Consider the following 19,181-nt stretch of genomic DNA (forward strand, 5'->3'; position numbering starts at 1 on the left):
ACGACTCAAACTAAAGTGAAAATTTTGTATTTTAGTTTAATAGATAGATCGCATATTTTGCACTTCTTTTTTTATAACTTTGGAACAAAAACTAATGTTGAATTTAATCTGATAGAATATTTTGAGTTTATACTTATAATATCTCTTATATAAATAAAAGAAAATTGTGATGATGTCATCTTTATTAAAGGAAAACCTACTTGTCATTGTGAGATATTTTCTTATTAATTATTTGTTTTTATTTAATTAATTTATGACATCATATCTAATTTTTTATTTTCTATTCCTTCATTAAATATTTTCACTTTTAAATATTTTAATTTGCTACATGTGAATGGGTTACATGCTTTTTTTTAAGTTTTATATACATACATTTTTTTACAAACATTTTTTGGTAAATTAAAGTAAAACATTTTTATCTGTCTGCATAATACGCAGGTTACTAAGCTAGTATAACATAAATTTTGCCTAAGTATTTTATTTCTATTAACTTTTGTTATACTTTTCTTATTTTTAAATTGAATATAGTTCTAAATAAGATATGGTTTAGTGAGATTTTTAAAAAAGAGAAAAAAAAGGGGACTTTATGCTTATCTTAATAAGCCTTATGTTTGTGCTGAATGGAAGGGTACTTTTTTCACATATATTTTCGTATTTTAATATTTCAAATTTAAGTTTTTTTTTTGTGTTTGATATGGAAACCTAATTATTTTTTGTCATATGGAACAAAAAGTTGCAGTTTTTACATTAGCTGATGTGATCAAGATGGATTAGGATCCTCTAAAATCATTACAACTTTATAGGTAAAGTTGAGAGGAATTCAACCTTTTGATTGAAATCAAGGGTTAAGATTCAAAAATAAAGTTTGAATCTTGACCTTTGATTTTAATCCAAAGGTTAGGATACTCTCAACTTCACCTATAAAGTTGTGATAACTTTAGAGAATCTTAATCCGATCAAGATTGACTTTGTTTCAGAATTAAAAGGCTGGCGCATGAAATGGTTATTGTTAGACACTTTAGAGAAAAAGGCCCCAAACTAGTCTCGCTTAGAGCCACCAAAAATGTGAAGCCGACCCTGGTGGGTTTCCATACACTTTATGATGACGTGTACGATTACTAGCCAGTTTTTTCCTTATTTTTAATTAATCATCAGCCAAACATATCCAAACACTCATTCATATCATTATCTTGTTCCTCATCTTTCTTTTCCAACATCATACTCTTAAGGGGGTGTTTAGTAGGAGGGAATCATAAAGAATAAAAATTTAATAGAGAATGGAAATAGTGAGAAAGAGAATGAATATTTGGAAAGAGAATGGATTCCGTTGTTTGGTACCCACAGTGAATGAGTATATATAAAAAATAAAATTTTAAATATTAATACATTTATTACATATAACATCTTTAAAAAAAAAAAATTTTTTTTTCCATTCTCACCCATTCTCTACAATTTTGTAGAGAATGGAGAGAATGAAATTGATTCCCCATTCTCCTTTCTTATTCTCTTTCTTTGTCGCAAACAAACAAGGAAAGTCTTTCCCAATCCCTTTCTCCCCTTTCCATTCCATCATAACAAACACCCCCTAAAAATCTTCTTTAACTTCTAAAGTAAAAACAATGATAACATTATAGTTTAATACTTGAGTTTGTTATTCCCCTGAGTTTGGTTTTCATCAAGATCTTTGCCTCTCTGGTGCTTTTCCGACAAGCCATACAACAATTTTGTAACATCTAAATCTAAAAGTTCTTCATACACAAATCCCAGCCGCCGCCACCACCACCACCACCACCACCACCATCATCATCAAGATTTGGTCTTCATCAAGATTCATTATTTAATAACAATTATAAGCCCACATATAGTGAAATTAATCACATCGATCTCAAGAAAATTTTTGCTTGATTTTTGGGTTTCGATTTTAGTGACCGGGTGTATGATTATCTTTGAGTTTCATTTTTAGTTTAAAATGATAGTAGAAATGGGTGTATGGTTGTGTGATCCGATAGTTGACATTTTACAATTTGATGGTTGACATTTTACGGTGATGGTGGTCGAAAGTGGCTGCGGCTATGAAAGTGGTGATGGTTCTTCGAAATTTGAAATCATGGGTTGATATAAATAAAAACCTTTAATTTCTTTAATTTCAAATCTGCGATTTCATTTTCACTTTTGATAGGTTTAATTTATGATTTCGATTTCATTGTGGATGAAAGTGGTGGTTAATTGATTATGGCAGTGGTATGTCGATTTCAAAAAAAATGTTGTGTATATCAAGTTTCTTCATCTGGTCAAGATTTTGATTTGGAAATGAGTAAATTAACAATAAAATATATGGAATATACATGTCTATCTATTAATGAATTTAAAAAAGAAAAAAAGAAAATGAGTTGGAAAATATATTCAACTGGCTACTTATTCGAAGCCCCACAAAAGTCGTTTTATTTCACCGAATAGAAGTTTTTTTTGTTAGAACCCCACAAAAATAAAAGTGTCAAAGTTGGAGTACTTTCCAGACAATTAGCCCTATAAGAAACCCGTCATCAGATGTCCGGATCTAAAAAGAATCAGAAATAAAGCTAAAACACCTCATTCATCATTTAAAATTTCTCATCCACACAATTCTAATTGTTTATGATGTTTGCATATATCGATGGTTCATTGGTTTGTGTGATGTAGAGTTTAATGTGGTTGATCATTGAATGTTGTCTAACATATTAATGATTTCATATTAGTATAGTTAATCCTCATATGATGAATGTAAGTTGATGATTGATTATGATAAATGTAAGTTTTTTTTTAAAGTTAGTTTCGATTTAGACGTGTTGGGAGGCATTTTAACCAGTAATTTGTTGGACCTCCAACCCTCTCCTTATGGAAAATACCTTAAGATGAGAAACTTAAGACTCGAACTTGAAACCTTGAGAAACTCATCTCCGGGGCCCACATAGGGATGATGATCATGTCTATGTTGCTTTGTTTTTTTACGGATAGATTAAATATTAGAATATATCTTAATAAAAATAAGATGATTTAATGTAGTTTGCTTTGATAAAAATATTATATGATGATTTGTATTAATTAGTGGTTCAATAAAGACTCATCTGAAGTAAATTAAGTGAACCCTTCAAAACCATCTTTTAACTATTGAATTTTGAAAGATTAGCTTTCAATGCTAATGAATGTTAGCTGAATAACTGCCTTTGAAGTGGAGTTAAAACACATTGTTTAATGTGTTAAGTAGAGAATGTCGATGCACCTTACAATATTAATGTTAGAGACAATATCAATTTCATATTTCATATATTATATAAATGTCTCATAGTGATTTATCATATCTCAAAAGAGGTATGTTTTCTTTCTGAATTTATCTCCTTCCTTTAAATGTTTCTGAATTTTTATTTTCTTTAGTTACTAAGTGTATGAATGATTAATTTTGAATGGGTTGTTTGGCTTTTCATAATACTCTTCATAGATTAATTGTATTTGACTCCTAATTTGTTTGATCTCTTAGTTTCTGATAGCCAGGTACCCGGATTTGGTGAATTGACTCAAATCCCGTCATGTTTGGACTTTGGAGCATCAAGCATTCATCATCAAGGTTGATTTCCATCTTTTTTATTCTCTTCAAGAACCCATGCTCTTGAATCTTCTTAATTTCCATAGCTTCCTTTAACCACATTAGGATCAACGATATCAAATCCAATTCACTTTTAAAATAGAGCCAAATTTATTCCCAGCGTTATCATAACCATCCAGTTATGGATCTTCAATTTCCGTCCTTCATTTCTATTGACTATTTATTTTGATTGGAATCTAAACCCAGAATATCTTTTCTGATATGTACCTTACTTCATCTTTCACAATAAGTCCAAGTTTATATTTCTCAATAAGTCTAAGTTTATATTTCAATGTGTGTCATGCTTATTTTCGCTGGATTATTCACCAACCTTATATTATTTCCATTTGCTAATACGGGCTTTAATGACATGTTGAAAAAGATGTAATTAAGCTCATCATATACAACATCAAGTCAATGCTTCATAATTTTTTTACACACAACTTAACACTGTTCTATTATAAATCAATTTTAAACCACATGCTAACAATCGAAATAATAATTTTTAAATACAACTATTACGCGAAAACAAATATAATCCATCCTGGTCGTGCAACGCATGAGTCTTAAGACCTCGTGAAGAGCAAAGTTAAACAAAATTCAAAAAAAGAAAAGACCGTTAATTACTGGAAGAGTTTTCATCCTTCTGATTATTGATGTCATGGTAGGCTGGTAGCTACGAATTCAAAAAACAATTCTTTAGATAAAATTTGTTCTTGTTATTAGGCTTAGAATTTGTTGCCAAAATTTTGGATCCATTAGTATATAATAATGGGAAAAAAATTATGGAGATGTCCCTTACGATAAATCTTATGTGGTAATTTTTAAAGATAACTTAAAATTAAGGTAGATGACTTAAAAATGCTAGGATAACTAATCTTTTAATATATACGGGATGGTTACCCGCGTAATGCGGTGGCAGTGACGTTAACGGGTGGTGCTAGTGGTGGTGGTGGTAACGATGTGGTCATAATCTAAAAGTAATTGACGTAAGGTAGTATATTTATTATAGAGATATTATGTGGAAATATTTAAATTAACTAATAAAGGAGATCGATAGTTTGTTGGACTCACGTAGTTGTGACCTTCACCGATCATATATCAGTCCGATATGATAATTGACGAATAATTGAAATCCTTATGTCGGTAAATATACGATGGGCGTATTTACCATTAATGACATAATATAGGGTTTCCCATTAGGTGATTAGAATTAAAGAGACTTATAATGCACATCACACAAAACACCAAGGGGGCTAAGTGTAAATGTTATGATTATAAATATAACATAATTAGGTCATTAGTAACCTTAATCACCATCATTAATTTCGTCTCCCATTATTTGTGTGTGTGTGTTTTCTCTTCTTCCCCATCTAACCTATAATCACCTTAATTTGGGAACCAATCTCAATGGCAAGAATGCTGAATCAACTAACAGGTTCCACAGGATCTTCAGGTTAGTATTATTAATCATGTTTACATTATATTTATAATACGAATCATTATATTTTTCCAACATCTGGCATCAGAGCCTCGTTCTTTTGATCTTGATTCGTATTATTGATTAAAACCGAAAAAAAAATGGTTTATAAAATTAAAAACGTGATTTTAATAAACAATAATAAGGTTTTGGTTATAATTTTGATCATAAAAAGCCTTGTTTTCTTAGAAAAATTGAAGAATCTTAATTGTGTTCTTCGTGTTCTTGATAAAACTCATCTAATTTTCTTTGAGTTTGATCCTAATTACTCTTAATCTTGATGTTTAAATCGTGTTTTCACTCGCTTCAGACCTTTCGAACTCGACCTAAGCTACTCTAGTCGAGCTCGACCTCTAAGCTAATCTACTCGAGCTCGACCTTAAGCTAACAGCTCAAGCTCGACCAAGGCTAAGCTCGACCTCGTCCTAAGTTATGGCAGCCTCGACCTAGCTAGCTTAACATCGACCTCGACCTCGACCTAACCTCCATGTCGAGCTCGACCTAGCTTCTAACCTTGACCTAGGCATCAAGTCAACCTCGACCTAAGTCAAGTCGACCTCGACCTAGGCATCAAGTCGACCTCGACCTGTTGCCTGCCTAAGCTCGACCTGCCTAAGCTCGACCTGCTTGAGCTCGACCTGCCTAAGCTCGAGTTGCTCGAGCTCGACCTAGCTGCTAGCTTACCTCGACCTAGTTGCTAGCTTAACTCGACCTAGTAGTCTCGACCTTAAGCTAGTCGACCTCGACCTAAGCAACAAGTCGAGTTCGACCTTAAGCTAATTAGTCGAGTTTCGACCTTAACTAAACAACTCGAGCTCAACCTAAGCTTCAGTCTTGGTAGCACCGACCTAAAAGTATACTAGTCGAGTTAATTATAAAGCATTATTCGACTTTATTGCATTATTAAAATTTGACCGTATATTAAATTTTGATTTAGACTTTATTCAATTCGACGTTAACTTTAGTCATTTTTTTTGATTTAGTCTCTATTGAAATCGACATTAATTTTAGTCGATTTTGATTTAGTCTTTATTGAATTTGAGCTTGAGTTAACTTAAGTCGTCTTTTGATTTAGTCTTTATCGAAATCTGAAATTATATGGCCTTAAAATAACCCCATAATTTTATGGTCAAATTTGTCTCTAATTTTTCAGAAATAATTTTTTCTGAGACGTTTTTGCCATAACAAGTTAATGGGAATAAAAAAATTTTCAGCTCGACCCCAGCCAGGGGCTCTGCCCCTTGGACCCCGCCAGGGGCTGCCGCCCCTTGGACCCTGCTTCCAGGGGCGCTGCCCCCGGACCCCCGTAATGCTTGGGGGCTTCGCACTAATACATGGTTTCATTGTTTGTGCCCAAAGGTCAAATATGATTCTCGTGTTGTGTTTTCTTTTCCTTTAGCATAATAAACACTTAGCGTATTAATTCTGCCTAAAGGTGATTTAATATGTTATGTGTAGCAAAAGGAACTCTTTTTCATGCATAATATACACGATGCTTAATTTTGTGCCCAAAGGTCCAAAGATAAGTGTTGTGTTGCATGAACCTAAAGCTCATGTTTTTCGCTTAGATATTAGTTACTTCTGCCCAAAGGTGATGTAACATCTAAGTGGAGCCTAATTTTAGCTTATGGTTTTGGTGTTTACTATAAGCGTACTTATCACTTGCTTCATTAATATAATGGTCACAGTCTCATAACTTTAGGAACATTAGGCATACTTAATTTAGCTCCATTACTCTAAGAGACCTCACTTAGTCTGCTTTACACAGCTAACTACGTCACTATAAATAACCTTCTTTAACTCGTATCGTAAATTCATATCCTCTTTATCTCCACTGTCAGTACCTAACTTCGGCATTGAGCCACTCACTGGCGCGAACTATGCTTCTTGGAAGGATCAACTAATGCTGACTCTAGGCATGTTAGATTACGACCTTGCCATTCGTCAGGATGAACCTGCCGCTATTACTGAGCAATCCACTAGGGAGCAGAAGGCGACTTATGATAGATGGGAAAAGGCGAATTGCTTATCACTTATGCTGGTCAAGAATACAATCCACCTCAGCATCCGAGGAGTAATTCCTGATTCTGACAAGGTGAAGGAATACCTCAAATCTGTAGAGGATCATTTCAAGGGATCATCGAAGGCGCTGGCAAGTAATTTGATGCTGCAAATGCTTACTCTGAAATATGATGGTAGCAGTGGTGTTCGTGAACACATTATGAAGATGACTGACATGGCTAATAAGCTTAAGAGCCTTGAAATGGAAGTGTCGGATAACTTTCTTGTGCACTTCATATTGACATCCTTACCTGCTCGTTTTGACACCTTCAAAGTGAATTACAATGCTATGAAGGATAAGTGGTCAACGAGTGATCTAATTTCGATGTGTGTGCAAGAGGAGGAACGCCTCAAACTGGCACAGCCTGAGTCTGTTCATCTAACCACCACTGCTAATTCTAAGAAAAGGAAGGGTAGATCTGGTAATTCTGGTAATAAAAATGCAAATAAAGTCCCTAAGACCAATCCTGGTGCAGTTGCTTCTAGCTCTAATCTCTTGAGTGGCAAACTTCAATGTAAATTTTGTCGTGCAAATGGGCACACTCAGAAAAACTGCCCTAAATTCAAGGAATGGCTAGCTAAGAAAGGTAACGTACTTTATGCAATATTTGATTCTTTTATGACTGATGTACCTATTAATACATGGTGGGGTGACTCTGGTTCTATGGTTCATGTGACCAACTCAATGCAGGGATTCCTTACAATTCGGAAGCTACCAAAGGGCCAAAGAAAGCTTAGAGTTGGAAGTGGTGATCTCTTAGATGTCGAAGCCATGGGAACTTTAATTTTACATATGAGTACCGGAAAGACTATTAGACTAGTAGATACCTTATATGTACCGAGAATTACTTGGAATCTTGTATCTATTGGTAAACTTGATCTTGAAGGTTATGTAATGATTCATGGTAGCGGCAAGATTGCTATTACTTTAAATAATGAATTGCTTGGTCGTGGTTTTTTGGATGGATTACTCTATAAATTAGAACTAGATCATAAATTTTCCCAGTCTTTGTTGTCTCTTAATGTTGATGATGTAACTAAAACAAAGACAAAATCACCTAAGAAATTGGAGAATTCCTCTATGTTGTGGCATAAACGTCTTGGCCACATCTCACAAGATCGCATGAAACGACTCGTGAAAGATGAAATCTTACCTTCTCTCGATTTCAGTGATTTTGAAACATGTATTAAGTGCCTTAAAGGTAAAATGGCTAAAGGTAACAAGAAAGGAGCCACTAGGAGTTCCAACTTGTTGGAAATAATACATACTGACATTAGTGGCCCTTATTCCACATCAATCACTGGTCATACATCATTTATTACATTCATTGACGATTATTCGCGTTATATGCACCTGTATTTAATTAAGGAAAAATCTGAGTCCTTGCAAACTTTTATTGATTATAAAACTATGGTTGAAAACCAACTCGATCGTAAAATAAAAGTTGTAAGATCAGATAGGGGAGGTGAATATTATGGCAGACATACTGACATTGGTCAAGCTCCTGGTCCTTTCCATAATTATTGCAAAGACCATGGCATTATTAACCAATACACCATGCCTGGTTCTCCTCAAGAAAATGGTGTTGCTGAAAGGAGAAACCGAACCTTAATGGACATGGTGAGAAGTATGCTTGCCAACACCAACTTACCTAATTTCCTTTGGACTGAGGCCTTAAAAACAGCCGTTCATATACTCAATAGGGTTCCATCCAAATCTGTCCCTAAAACTCCTCATGAGATTTGGACAGGTAAGAAACCAAGTCTAGCATATATGAAAGTATGGGGCTGTCCTGCCGAAGCTAAAACCTATAACCCAAACCTAAAGAAACTGGATCCTAAAACCATTACATGTTTCTTTGTTGGTTATCCAGACAATTCAAAAGGTTATCGGTTTTACTGTCCTACCCATACTACTTCCATCACTGACACGCAGCATGCCACTTTTCTAGAGAACTCAGAGATCAGTGGGAGCACGACAAATCATAACTTGGATTTGCATGAAGTACAAGATGCGGGGGGAAACCACTCGTCGGTTATTAGTCCTCCAATCATTCCTCTTGTACCCAACGCTGCTCAAACCACTGATCAACCTTCTCCTAATCACAACGCTCCTAATATCAATGATCATCCTTCTCCTAATCAAAATCCTCCTCCTAATCATAATGTTGATGTTGCGAATAATGAAGGACCTTCCGTTACAGAACCCGAAATTCAGCTTAGAAGATCATCCAGGCAACGAAGGGCCACAAATTTTGATGATTATGTCAACTTCTTAGCTGAAGATGAGGACATTGGAAAGCTTACTGATCCTACCTCTTATCAAGAAGCCATTAATAGTAACTAAGCCTCTAAATGGAATGACGCCATGATTGAGGAGCTTAATTCCATGAAACATAATGACGTTTGGGACTTGGTTGAACTTCCTGAAGGATCCAAACCAACAGGTTGTAAATGGGTCTTCAAAACCAAACTAGACCCAAATGGAAATGTTGAACGCTATAAGGCTAGATTGGTTGCAAAAGGCTATACTCAAAAGGCTGAAATTGATTATCGAGAGACCTTTTCTCCTGTGTCTCGTAAAGATTCCCTAAGGATCGTCATGGCACTAGTAGCTCATTTTGATCTTGAGTTACATCAGATGGATGTCAAGATTGCTTTTCTTAATGGAGACTTGGAAGAAGACGTATACATGTGGCAGTCAGAAGGATTCATTCCAAAAGGTAAAGAGCACATGGTCTGCAAGTTGAAGAAGTCCATATATAGGTGGAAACAAGCGTCACGTCAATGGTACCTTAAGTTCGATGAAGTCATGAAAGGACAAGATTTCTTAAAGAATCCAGTGGATCAATGCACCTATCTCAAGATCAGTGGGAGTAACTTCATAATCCTTGTTTTGTACGTAGATGACATCCTACTTGCAAGTAACAACTTGGATATGCTGCATGAAACGAAGCGCATGCTTTCGCAGAATTTTGACATGAAAGATCTCGGTGAGGCCTCTTATGTCATAGGTATCGAAATACACCGAGATAGGCGTAATGGTGTTCTGGGTCTTTCTTAAAGGGCCTATATTGACCGTATTCTGGAACGCTATAAAATGCAAGACTGCTCGCCCACTGTAGCTCCAGTAGTTAAAGGAGACGTATTCGGTTCTTTCCAAACCCCGAGTACTGAGATTGAAAAGGAGCAGATGAGGATGATACCTTATGCATCTGTAGTTGGGAGCATTATGTATGCTCAAGTCTGCAGTCGACCAGATATCGCTTACATCGCCGGTATGCTAGGACGTTATTTGTCTAATCCTGGATTGGCACACTGGAAAGCGGCTAAAAAGGTTCTACGATATCTGCAAGGGACCAAAGACTACAAACTAACTTTTAGAAGGAGTGATGACTTAGAAGTAGTAGGATATTCTGATTCCGATTTTGCTAAAAGCAAAGAGGACAAGAAATCTACTTCTGGATATATTTTCATGTTAGCTGGCGGACCTATCTCTTGGCGGAGTCATAAACAGAAACTGACTGCAACGTCCACCATGATGGCTGAATATATTGCCGTTTACAATGCCACTTGTCATGGGATGTTGTTAAGGAACCTTGTCAGTGGACTTAAAATCGTCAATTCTATTTCTAGACCATTGAAGCTTTACTGTGATAACTCAGCTGCCGTAACTTTCTCGAACAGTAACAGTTCGACTGGCACTGGACTATACCTCGATACAAAGTATCTGTTTGTACGCGAACGGGTTGAGGAAAATGTTCTTTGTATTGAGTACATAAGTACAAATGATATGCTAGCGGATCCAATGACCAAAGGTCTTCCTCCTAATATCTTCGCAGGACACGTGTCGAAGATGGGGCTTACAAAAGATTTAATTTGATAGCATATTGTACTTGTCATGGTCATTATTATTGAATTTAATAAAATTTTCCCCTGTATTCAGATTTTGTTTGTCTATTATTTACATTCAGCATGCATAATGATGTATGGACATTACTGTAACAAAATTTGTCTTAGTCAATTGATCATTGCTAATTTAGTTTTAAATTTGAGTCATAGTTTGACTAGTGGGAGTCCTGAGTTGATGTTGATCTCTACGACTGTACTTATTGACTATGATTTCGGTTTAAAACAAAATGAGTATTATCCCGGCCGGATTAACTGTGATACTCATAGATAAATGATCGCTTGGTCAAGTGGGAGAATGTTGGACTCACGTAGTTGTGACCTTCACCGATCATATATCAGTCCGATATGATAATTGACGAATAATTGAAATCCTTATGTCGGTAAATATACGATGGGCATATTTACCATTAATGACATAATATAGGATTTCCCATTAGGTGATTAGAATTAAAGAGACTTATAATGCACATCACACAAAACACCAAGGGGGCTAAGTGTAAATGTTATGATTATAAATATAACATAATTAGGTCATTAGTAACCTTAATCACCATCATTAATTTCGTCCCCCATTATTTGTGTGTGTGTGTTTTCTCTTCTTCCCCATCTAACCTATAATCACCTTAATTTGGGAACCAATCTCAATGGTAAGAATGCTGAATCAACTAACAGGTTCCACAGGATCTTCAGGTTAGTATTATTAATCATGTTTACATTATATTTATAATACGAATCATTATATTTTTCCAACATAGTTTGGATAAATATGGATGTAAAAAAATTTTAGGGATATATTAGGTAAATTTAGTATGTGAGTTAGGAATGTGTTAAAAATTAAGGGTATTTTGGATATTTTAAAGGTAGAGAGTTGAAAAGGAAGAGAGCAGTTTGTTTATTAATATAGTATAGATATATAGATAGAGATATTGCATTATTCTATCTTGACCTTAGCCTACGGGTGGACGGAGCGCATAGGCACCCGATCGGTACCGGTTTGAACACCATTCCCACCCTCCGGTACCGGTAGGGTGGATAGCGACTTGGGTATAGTATTGTCGGGTGTGGTGCCTAACTATTCGACCGTTGAGCATATTTAAAAAAAGAAAAGAAAAGAAATCAATGGGGCTCACATGCAATGGTTACTTCTATCTACTACTTTATATAAGGTGACTCTTTTTCCCTATTTATCAAAGATATAGCGGAGTGCTTATCTTCTTCTAGCATCTTCCGTATCCTTTCCTCTTTCTTCTTTTCTTTCTTTTTTCTCTTCTGCTGATTACTTTCTATCTTTTTTTCCTCACCTCACCGGGTCGATGTTGGAGATGGTTTTGGCGCAAAACCGCGCCATTTGTGAGAAATATGGATGGCTGATGCCTTAGTTTATGTTTTTGTTATTTGTGTGTTTGAATAATACTTTATGTGTTTTGTTTATGTATTTTAGTGGTATTTTTAATTTATTAAATAAAAAGTTTTGGTTATTATTTTAAATAAAATAAGTAGAAAGTAAATTAAATAAAAAAAAGATGGGGAGGGGGCGGGGCGGGGAGGCACTCCTAGCATTAGGGAGCGGGCGGGGATAAGGAGAAAATTCGAGGAGGGGAGGGGTGGTGAGACGCTCTCCCCACCATAATAGTTCATAGACCAACTAAGAGAAAAAAATACAACATAAGACCGCACTACAGCCAAAAATAAAAATAAAAAATGTAAATGGGTGTTCCTCTCTCGTCCCATATACATCTTGGTACCTACTATGTGGTAAACTTATGTCCGAGGATTCATCATTCTCACACATAAATCACAAGATATAATTTATCCACTTGTTTTTAGTAAGTTTTGAATATGTGACTTCCAGTATGTGAGTTCATATGACCATATGGTGGCAGGTCGATAGTTGATCTATGATCCGTTGCACAAACAAAGCTACAATGATGCACGTAAGGAAAAAAGTCAATAAATTTTCATTAGCTCTCTTGGTGCCACAAAATCCTGACAGCACTACAAGATGAGTGTAATCGAAATTTATCAACTTCACTACTAACAATCTTAAATCAAATGTCAATTTCTCCATTGCAATCAGTTAGATTCACATGCGATTGCCATCAGTATTAATCGCTAATATCAAGATCTTCCATAGTCAGTCAATCACGATTTTCAAAACGACTAGTCCTTTTATATATTAATCCAAGTTCATCAATTATTATTGGTGGTAAACTGGTAATACATACCAACTATCGCAAAAGTCAAAGTTCACTGTCACACTTATCAGCACGGTAGAAACCTACCAACCATGATACCATTAGTCGATACCGACATTAAGCTGTTTCACAATTAAATTATAGAAAATAAAAAAATAAATAAAATTGCATCTAGTATTACCGATAGAAACGTCATGCTCACAGTTGATAACCGGTAAGAAAAAAAAAAATGAAACATACTACCATAGAGAAAACAAAGAGTTTTCCAGTTGTCTAAAAGCATTTGAGGTCAATTTTCTGCATTAAGCATATATTTAAACTCAACTACAGTTTTAATCATCGGGAAGGACGCTCAACAATGATTTCTACCACGGGTGATACACTTGGGGAGCGTAAGAGAGTTCTTAATAACTGTATCTCTTCATCCTTCGTAACCCAATCAAAGAGGACTATTCTCGCCTTCTTTAGCACAGGTGACTTGGCCAAGATTAGCTTCACAAACTCCAATCCAGTTTTCAGGTTGGCAAAATATTGAATCTTCAATTCATAAAGATGCTCTAGCCACATATTAGAATAATCTTCCAGTGTAATGGGGTCTGTCTCAGGATCCTTTTCAGTATACCACTCCCGTCTATATATCCGTTCATTCTACAGGAAGCATCGGCATTTCTGGTGTCATTATATATTGGCATGACAATCAAAACAAGAAGAATTTAAGATGAACTTGTGTTATTTACCTCGAGATAAATTTTCTCCAAGTTTGGGGACGATTTGATCAAAAAAGCAAGACACGATAACCCATTATTGTTGGTAAAACTTGTATCTTTCAAATGCACGTATCTGAGGTGGACTAATGAGGTTGGAAGCTTTTCTGGAACTGCATTTTTAATCAAACACTAGTACCATAGGCAAAACAAAGATTAAACATGCAAAGTTTTTGTTCAAGTTGAATCAATGATATAACATAATATGCCAAAACTTACCATATTAAACAATGCAACAGAAGTTGTCAGATGTTCAATCAAACGTAAATTCTTGAATAGTTCAAGAAAGGGGATGTAGTCCTCATCGTGAAGGTCATATAGCTACAGCAACAGCTTAAAATATTCAGCTAAACTATAAACCAATGGGTATAGAAATTCTAGTAAAAACTTACCAGAGTCACTCTCCTAAGTAACGGCGATTTGGATAAAAGATGTAGAAGTGTTTCTGCATATACAATTCTTACTTCCTCCAAGCATAAGGTCGTAAGCCTACCAAATCCATCGACTGGCGGTTGATGGTCAATACCACAATCACGGAGATGTAGGTCTGTTAATTGATGCAATGAGTAGATAGATAAAGGTACCATATACGCATCACCGCCATTATCTGATTAATTTCAAAGCAGCTTTCTCTTGCCTCCATGTCAAGGGTGAGCTGAAGTATTGGACCCTGATGAAATAACAGAACTTGGAATATAGCATAGAGAAATTTACAACTCTTGAGCATCCACTTTGCTGGACTTTGAATTACAGTATATCGCTCCATAGCAGATAGTTGATCTCTACCAGTTACATTTACAAATGTATCCTCTACAAACACAAGTTTAGGAATTCGGGTCCAACTGTACCTCCAATTCTTTGAGAGAACACTAGTCCTTACTGCATCTCTTATATGTAGATGACATAAGATAGTTTCTATTATGTTCTGGGGAAGGGTGCTGATTCTATCTTTGGCCCGACGTTTAGCTTTCATCTCAGGGTGTCTTTGTTGGGTTAAAAATACTACACAAAAGCAGCATGGCTATATTAGTCATCCTAAAAATTGATTCAAGATAAAAGACTGAATAACAAATGTAATACTACACTTGGAGACATCAAGTACAATGACCCAACAATTCAATGAAAAACGTCATGAAATGTTGGTGTGGCAATTCATATGCCCAAGGGGGATTAGGCCTAAAATCCTTAGTTAATTGGAATGAAACACTTTTAACTAAAACACTTATGAAATACTGAAATGCGGTATCCAAAAAAGAGTCTTTGTGGGTTCAGTGGATTCATACTACGGAAACAGCATTTGGGAAATTGATTCAGAAGTTAAAACAGATTCGAGCTCAAAATGTATGAGGGGTTCAATCAAAAAACAATGTGTTAGTAAGATTAGGGATGGCACTACACTACTGTCTCATTTTGTCATGAGCATGGTGTGATGATCAAAGTCCACTGAATTATTTCATTTCTATGAATGGTATACGATACTCGGTTGAAAGCAAATGCCACAATTTCTGAAATAAAATTTTTAATTGGAATTAGAATTGGTCTAGTGACTGGACAATAGATTCATTTACTACTTTGCAGCGGTAAGATCCTAACAATCTCTGTTGACCAAAAGTATAAGACTTTTCGAGTTTACAATCAAAGCAGGCAGGCCCGTGCCATGAATTTTGGGTGCCCAGCTCGATATTACATTAATGGTGCCCATTAAACGTCAAAATTTGTCATTAACGGCTGAAGTATAGTAAGTATATATAAAAAGGTATCAAAACAACCATAACAATAATGTCGTTTAAAAATATAAAATAACTATAGCAAAGTTTTCTAACTTATTTTTAAATGCATCAAAATTTAAGTTTTGATAATTAATACCATAAGTTGTTTAAGTCTCACATAAAAAAATTAATCAACGTATATAAATCAATATATATATGTTTGAACAATGAACACTTCTAGTTTGCGTATTTACTCTTTGCGACTATCTGCATATATTAACGTCAAAAAATATAGGATGAGATTATTATGTATGGTATAATAATAAAACAATAATATAATTCATACGATATTGATGGACTAGTGGACTTTAATATATAAGATAAGAACAACATCTTTTGCCTATAGATATATCTTTAGCACCAAAATTAATTTAATATATCAATATATAGAGTGACTCAGTGACGTATTGTATACAAAAATTAGTGCCCCTTACTTTGTGCCCTGCTCAATTGAGCCTTTCGCACTTGCCCAAGACCGGGCCTGAAAGCAGGGAAGATCTAATGAGCTCAAAGTTCTTGTGTTTAGCTATAAAGGGCAGGTTAATGAAAGTTCATTACATACAATGAACACAACTTTAGTTTTTTCAGACTACACAGATTCTAAACCTTATATATAGCTAATGAAATATGCGGCAGCCTGCAGCCAAGAAAAGAACAAATTTTTACACATATTTAACATAACCACATTGGGATTAGTCAAGTCGCAAAGCAAGTCGGATACCGAAATTAACCAAAGAAGAAAAAAAATTCTTAAGCTGTTAGCCCTAAAAAGTAATATGTGGAACACTGAAAAAATTTAGTCCTAAAAAGCTCACAAGATAAGAAAGAAAGAAAAAGAAAAAGAAAAAAAGAAGCTTTTAATCAAGATTAACACAAATTGCTGGATATTGTACGTAGAAAATATATTAAGTGATGGAGATGAAAAACTTGAGTATAATCTTACAAAACTGGTGAGCGTAGGTGCGTTCAGACTTCAGATGGTGGATGAGCAGCAGCTTTTTGTTTTGAGCGAAAATGTGATTTATTTTGGAAAATTAAAAAAGTGATGCTTTGATTCGGTTTCTTTCCACATCGATTATTAATATCATTATAAAAAGGTATAAATACCCAACTAATGCTCGTGCACGAACTTTAAGTCAGCTTTATTATATTCAGGAAATTTGTTCAGTAGTTTTATAGCATGCAAAAGTGACCGGGTCAAAAGTTAGCCGTCACCACTTTCACGTTGACTGCTTACGTGACATGCACACAATAACTTTCTGAGATTAGTTTATGCACACAATAACTTTTTGGGATTAAAAAAAAAACAGATTATTTATTTTCAAATTCGCCGGAAACTGCAAATATTCGCCGAAAAACTTAAAAATCCGATTAAACCTTCGTTTCTTCGAATTAGACCACGAAATTGGCACCAAAATACTCAAAAATCAGCCGCGAACAAACCCTCGGCAAAAGTTAAACCGATTGAGACTCGCCGGATAACTCACCAACTCGCTGAAAAATTAAAAATCACCATAACTTTGTTCTTTCTTCGAGTTTCGGACAACAATTTTGAACAGTTTGGTGTTGGTTTCAAGTCGAAACTCGAATAAACAACAAAGTTATGGTGATTTTAATTTTTCCGGCGAGTTGGTGAATTTTCCGGCGAGTCTCAATCGGTTTAACTTTTGCTGAGGGTTTGTTCGCGGGTGATTTTTGTGCATTTTGGTACGAATTTCGTGGTATAATTCGAAGAAGTGAAGGTTTAATCGGATTTTTAAGTTTTCCGGCGAGTATTTGTAGTTTCCGGCGAGTTTAAAAAAAAAATAATCTGTTTTTTTTTAATTGTATGCATAAACTAATCCCAAAAAGTTATTGTGTGCATGTCACGTAAGCAGTCAACATGAAAGTAACCGGTCCCACATAGCCATAATCCCGTTTTATGTTCACAATAACTAAAACTTCAAGTTTCATGAACACAATAAAGCTGACCTAGAGTCCGCACACACAATAACTTTTGAGCATTAGTTGACTGCATTTCTGGGCATTTATCCCTTATAAAAAAAAAGGAATTTATTAGTCATTATAAATTCTCTAAATATTAGATGTGGACATGTCATTTTTTTTTTTATAGTTTTAAGAGATATTTTAAACTAATGTTTACGAGAATTTAACATTTTTTTTATAAAAATTTTCCGCCCTAGCTAGTTAAAATTTTTAATGCCTATGCAACAATTTTAAAAATGATTGTAACGAGTAAAGTGTTTGCTGATTGCTATAAATGAATTATAAAGAATGAAAATAATGGAAAATTAAATGATTGTTTAAAAAGATAAAAGATAACATCCTTTGGTATAAAACATATTTTGGGTTGGTAATTTTTTGAAATAAATAAAATAAGATGCAGATTGTCAGATCTTGATCAAGATAAAAAAGCTAAGGGTAAATAAGTTCTTAATCTTTATAAACGAGAGTTAATACTTGTGCGTTGTGCCGGTAAGATGGTGGGATTGATAGGTCATAAAGTGTGATAAGTCATAGGAAGTAATATGTCATAGAGGGTAATAGCCAAATGCCTTAGCCGTACGGGCTCCGCCCTCAGATTTAAAAATTCGTCAAAAGTACATCGAATGACATCTCTAATGAAAGAACATGAAATTTTAAGAATGAATGAATTAGAGAAATAAAATGATTTATAGGAGAGAGAGAAAAATGAGTGGTTGAAATTTGAGGAGAGAGAAAAATAAATGGTTGAAATATACTCGTATATAGATGTATCGTACATTATGCATTGGTAGATGTACATTGTTGAAAAGTTGAAAAATTTCGGAGGAAATATATTTGTAAAGAAAAAATAAAGATAAAGATAAAAACTTAAGGGAAAAAAGTCTTTATATGGAAGTTAAAAACAATCATATGGAATTAAATTTTATATGTTTTTCTAAAAATAAAAGTGGGACTTCTTGTTTTCAATTTTATGTGATAAATAAATAGAAAAAAAAAATGCAGCTGAAAAATACACGTGACAACTAGAATTGAGACGCTTCATTTTAAAATTTTTTCTAAGCAACTCAAAAGACGATAGAATGTAATACGTAAATTAATAAATTATACTATTTGATGCACATAATTACGACATGATATAACTTGATCGATGCACAATGTTACAATATAATATAGTTTGATGGGGAAGGGTTATTTAAGAATTTACAAATAAAAAGGAACTGAGAATAATTCTGGACCACTTATTTTCTTATATTTTCTTTCTTTTCCATTAAATAAGAAAATTCATCCAAATCATTTAAAATGTTTTATCTCACAAACCGTAAATCGTTAGACGAAACAAAAAACATGGGTAGTCTTAAAATTTCGTCCTCTTTCATTAGAGATACAATTCGATAT

General features: G+C 34.5%; 1 pseudogene; it reads right to left on the reverse strand.

The window, feature by feature from the left end:
* Positions 1-13,423: 13,423 nt before the first annotated feature.
* LOC122589135 lies at positions 13,424-16,837 on the reverse strand (annotated as a pseudogene).
* Positions 16,838-19,181: the final 2,344 nt, after the last annotated feature.

This window comes from Erigeron canadensis, chromosome 2 (assembly GCF_010389155.1).
Source record: "Erigeron canadensis isolate Cc75 chromosome 2, C_canadensis_v1, whole genome shotgun sequence".
NCBI classification, from domain to species: Eukaryota; Viridiplantae; Streptophyta; class Magnoliopsida; order Asterales; family Asteraceae; genus Erigeron; species Erigeron canadensis.